Below are 5,213 nucleotides of genomic sequence, written 5' to 3'. Positions count from 1 at the left end.
GGCCCCGAACCACAAACCGTCGCAACGGCCGAAGCGACGCGCGACAACACTGCCGATTCTGGCGCCGCGTTCCACGCGCCGCTGCCGCTGCGGCCCTCCCTGCGGATCCCTCCGCCCCGTCCCGCCCGGCTCGCGGCTGCGCCGCCTCCTGCCCGCTGCTCCCTGCCACGCCGCCAGCCCGCGCGGCTCCCGCCTGCCTCCGCCAAGCGAGGCCGGCCGCCTCCCCTCGCGGACTCTTTTCTCTGCGGCCACTAGTCCCGGCCCGCGGGCGGAGAGACAGCGCAATGCCACACTCACAGCTTTGCACGCCTCTAAGTTGGAGCCGCCTGTTTTGCCGGTGTCTGATTGGCTGAGGTGGCGCGCTGGCCCCGGCCCTCACCCTTTTTTGGTGGAAGGCGGGGCTCTCCCAGCACCGCCCCTTAAAGGCTACTATTCAACACCAAAACAGGTATTACGCTACAGTCAGGGCCGGAGGCTCCTGCCCGGGTCACCGAGGCTGGGTCCTGTCAGCTTTGACCCTGCTTGAGCAGTGGGGTTGGACTAGACGATCCCTAGGGGACCCTTCCAACCTCAGCAATCTTACATATCCAGGGACTGAGACCCCAGCACAGTCTTTCCTGGCAACATGCGCCAATGTTCAAGCAGCCTCCCAGCAAATAATTTCTTCTATTCATTTACCATATGATGCACGCATATATTTTCTATCTAAATAAGTGGGTCCCAAGATGACAACAGACAAAACAGATACTAAAACATGCTTAGCTAGCGTTTTCTTCTAAGAATAAAAGATTTTCACATGAAGACAACTTCAGGAGCATTGTATTTGGAAAGAGAAATGCTAGTTAAATGATAAAAAAATAAGCCTTCAAGCTTTCGCACACCTGCCCCAGAGACAGCAGCAGCATCTGCAGCCGCTGCAAGGACCACAACACTGGGCTTATCTGCACACAAGTGTTTAGCAAGTGGAGAGCCAGAGCTGATGCCCTGCAGCTCACGGAGAGCGGAAAGCAGCGCGTTTTTGGTCCATGACTAGGCACAAGATACTGTAGCGGCTGGAGGTGCCCAGGGCAGGGCCAGAAAGCAGACATTCAATTATTTATAAATTTATTATCATGATCATTAACAATAACGTTACTGTTTTACTGCCCTGGGGGCGAGGACAGCGCGTTTGTGAGGCGCAGAGTGACGAGGGCACTCGGCACAGAACAGACAGGCAGACACTCCAACCACACTTTGTGGTTGGAGTGAGAAACAGGTTCCTTGGTGTTTTCTGCGAAACGCTTTAGCAGCCTGTTGGTGCTAGTATGGAGTCAGGGGATGGATGAAGCGGAGAGCCCCGTTTGGAGTGAGGCTGCAAAGGGCATGCCAAAGGAAGTGTTCTGCTGTGCCAAGACTCGTGCTGCGCACGCTTTGCGGTTGGAGTGAGAAACAGGTTCCTTGGTGTTTTCTGCGAAACGCTTTAGCAGCCCGTTGGTGCTAGTATGGAGTCAGGGGATGGATGAAGCGGAGAGCCCCGTTTGGAGTGAGGCTGCAAAGGGCATGCCAAAGGAAGTGTTCTGCTGTGCCAAGACTCGTGCTGCGCACGCTTTGTGGTTGGAGTGAGAAACAGGTTCCTTGGTGTTTTCTGCGAAACGCTTTAGCAGCCCGTTGGTGCTAGTATGGAGTCAGGGGATGGATGAAGCGGAGAGCCCCGTTTGGAGTGAGGCTGCAAAGGGCATGCCAAAGGAAGTGTTCTGCTGTGCCAAGACTCGTGCTGCGCACGCTTTGCGGTTGGAGTGAGAAACAGGTTCCTTGGTGTTTTCTGCGAAACGCTTTAGCAGCCCGTTGGTGCTAGTATGGAGTCAGGGGATGGATGAAGCGGAGAGCCCCGTTTGGAGTGAGGCTGCAAAGGGCATGCCAAAGGAAGTGTTCTGCTGTGCCAAGACGCGTGCTGCGCACGCTTTGCGGTTGGAGTGAGAAACAGGTTCCTTGGTGTTTTCTGCGAAACGCTTTAGCAGCCCGTTGGTGCTAGTATGGAGTCAGGGGATGGATGAAGCGGAGAGCCCCGTTTGGAGTGAGGCTGCAAAGGGCATGCCAAAGGAAGTGTTCTGCTGTGCCAAGACTCGTGCTGCGCACGCTTTGCGGTTGGAGTGAGAAACAGGTTCCTTGGTGTTTTCTGCGAAACGCTTTAGCAGCCCGTTGGTGCTAGTATGGATTCAGGGGATGGATGAAGCGGAGACCCCCGTTTGGAGTGAGGCTGCAAAGGGCATGCCAAAGGAAGTGTTCTGTTGTGCCAAGACTCGTGCTGCGCACGCTTTGCGGTTGGAGTGAGAAACAGGTTCCTTGGTGTTTTCTGCGAAACGCTTTAGCAGCCCGTTGGTGCTAGTATGGAGTCAGGGGATGGATGAAGCGGAGAGCCCCGTTTGGAGTGAGGCTGCAAAGGGCATGCCAAAGGAAGTGTTCTGCTGTGCCAAGACTTGTGCTGCGCACGCTTTGCGGTTGGAGTGAGAAACAGGTTCCTTGGTGTTTTCTGCGAAACGCTTTAGCAGCCCGTTGGTGCTAGTATGGAGTCAGGGGATGGATGAAGCGGAGAGCCCCGTTTGGAGTGAGGCTGCAAAGGGCATGCCAAAGGAAGTGTTCTGCTGTGCCAAGACTCGTGCTGCGCACGCTTTGCGGTTGGAGTGAGAAACCGGTTCCTTGGTGTTTTCTGCGAAACGCTTTAGCAGCCCGTTGGTGCTAGTATGGAGTCAGGGGATGGATGAAGCGGAGAGCCCCGTTTGGAGTGAGGCTGCAAAGGGCATGCCAAAGGAAGTGTTTTGCTGTGCCAAGACTCGTGCTGCGCACGCTTTGTGGTTGGAGTGAGAAACAGGTTCCTTGGTGTTTTCTGCGAAACGCTTTAGCAGCCCGTTGGTGGTAGTATGGAGTCAGGGGATGGATGAAGCGGAGAGCCCCGTTTGGAGTGAGGCTGCAAAGGGCATGCCAAAGGAAGTGTTCTGCTGTGCCAAGATGCGTGCTGCGCACGCTTTGCGGTTGGAGTGAGAAACAGGTTCCTTGGTGTTTTCTGCGAAACGCTTTAGCAGCCCGTTGGTGCTAGTATGGATTCAGGGGATGGATGAAGCGGAGAGCCCCGTTTGGAGTGAGGCTGCAAAGGGCATGCCAAAGGAAGTGTTCTGTTGTGCCAAGACTCGTGCTGCGCACGCTTTGCGGTTGGAGTGAGAAACAGGTTCCTTGGTGTTTTCTGCGAAACGCTTTAGCAGCCCGTTGGTGCTAGTATGGAGTCAGGGGATGGATGAAGCGGAGAACCCCGTTTGGAGTGAGGCTGCAAAGGGCATACCAAGGGAAGTGTTCTGCTGTGCCAAGACGCGTGCTGCGCACGCTTTGTGGTTGGAGTGAGAAACAGGTTCCTTGGTGTTTTCTGCGAAACGCTTTAGCAGCCCGTTGGTGCTAGTATGGAGTCAGGGGATGGATGAAGCGGAGAGCCCCGTTTGGAGTGAGGCTGCAAAGGGCATGCCAAAGGAAGTGTTCTGCTGTGCCAAGATGCGTGCTGCACACGCTTTGCGGTTGGAGTGAGAAACAGGTTCCTTGGTGTTTTCTGCGAAACGCTTTAGCAGCCCGTTGGTGCTAGTATGGAGTCAGGGGATGGATGAAGCGGAGAGCCCCGTTTGGAGTGAGGCTGCAAAGGGCATGCCAAAGGAAGTGTTCTGCTGTGCCAAGACTCGTGCTGCGCACGCTTTGTGGTTGGAGTGAGAAACAGGTTCCTTGGTGTTTTCTGCGAAACGCTTTAGCAGCCCGTTGGTGGTAGTATGGAGTCAGGGGATGGATGAAGCGGAGAGCCCCGTTTGGAGTGAGGCTGCACAGGGCATGCCAAAGGAAGTGTTCTGCTGTGCCAAGACTCGTGCTGTGCACGCTTTGCGGTTGGAGTGAGAAACAGGTTCCTTGGTGTTTTCTGCGAAACGCTTTAGCAGCCCGTTGGTGCTAGTATGGAGTCAGGGGATGGATGAAGCGGAGAGCCCCGTTTGGAGTGAGGCTGCAAAGGGCATGCCAAAGGAAGTGTTCTGCTGTGCCAAGACTCGTGCTGCGCACGCTTTGCGGTTGGAGTGAGAAACAGGTTCCTTGGTGTTTTCTGCGAAACGCTTTAGCAGCCCGTTGGTGCTAGTATGGAGTCAGGGGATGGAAGAAGCGGAGAGCCCCGTTTGGAGTGAGGCTGCAAAGGGCATGCCAAAGGAAGTGTTCTGCTGTGCCAAGACTCGTGCTGCGCACGCTTTGCGGTTGGAGTGAGAAACAGGTTCCTTGGTGTTTTCTGCGAAACGCTTTAGCAGCCCGTTGGTGCTAGTATGGAGTCAGGGGATGGATGAAGCGCAGAGCCCCGTTTGGAGTGAGGCTGCAAAGGGCATGCCAAAGGAAGTGTTCTGCTGTGCCAAGACGCGTGCTGCGCACGCTTTGCGGTTGGAGTGAGAAACAGGTTCCTTGGTGTTTTCTGCGAAACGCTTTAGCAGCCCGTTGGTGCTAGTATGGAGTCAGGGGATGGATGAAGCGGAGAGCCCCGTTTGGAGTGAGGCTGCAAAGGGCATGCCAAAGGAAGTGTTCTGCTGTACCAAGACTCGTGCTGCGCACTCTTTGCGGTTGGAGTGAGAAACAGGTTCCTTGGTGTTTTCTGTGAAACGCTTTAGCAGCCCGTTGGTGCTAGTATGGAGTCAGGGGATGGATGAAGCGGAGAGCCCCGTTTGGAGTGAGGCTGCAAAGGGCATGCCAAAGGAAGTGTTCTGCTGTGCCAAGACTCGTGCTGCGCACGCTTTGTGGTTGGAGTGAGAAACAGGTTCCTTGGTGTTTTCTGCGAAACGCTTTAGCAGCCCGTTGGTGCTAGTATGGAGTCAGGGGATGGATGAAGCGGAGAGCCCCGTTTGGAGTGAGGCTGCAAAGGGCATGCCAAAGGAAGTGTTCTGCTGTGCCAAGATGCGTGCTGCACACGCTTTGTGGTTGGAGTGAGAAACAGTTTCCTTGGTGTTTTCTGCGAAACGCTTTAGCAGCCCGTTGGTGCTAGTATGGAGTCAGGGGATGGATGAAGCGGAGAGCCCCGTTTGGAGTGAGGCTGCAAAGGGCATGCCAAAGGAAGTGTTCTGCTGTGCCAAGACTCGTGCTGCGCACGCTTTGCGGTTGGAGTGAGAAACAGGTTCCTTGGTGTTTTCTGCGAAACGCTTTAGCAGCCCGTTGGTGCTAGTATGGAGTCAGGGGAT

Source organism: Tinamus guttatus, unplaced genomic scaffold (genome assembly GCF_059628265.1).
Source record: "Tinamus guttatus ecotype Peru unplaced genomic scaffold, ASM5962826v1 Tinamus_guttatus_pri_ptg000300l, whole genome shotgun sequence".
In the NCBI taxonomy this organism is placed as follows: Eukaryota; Metazoa; Chordata; class Aves; order Tinamiformes; family Tinamidae; genus Tinamus; species Tinamus guttatus.
The sequence above is the reverse complement of the archived record's forward strand: the minus strand, read 5'-3'. Positions refer to the sequence as shown.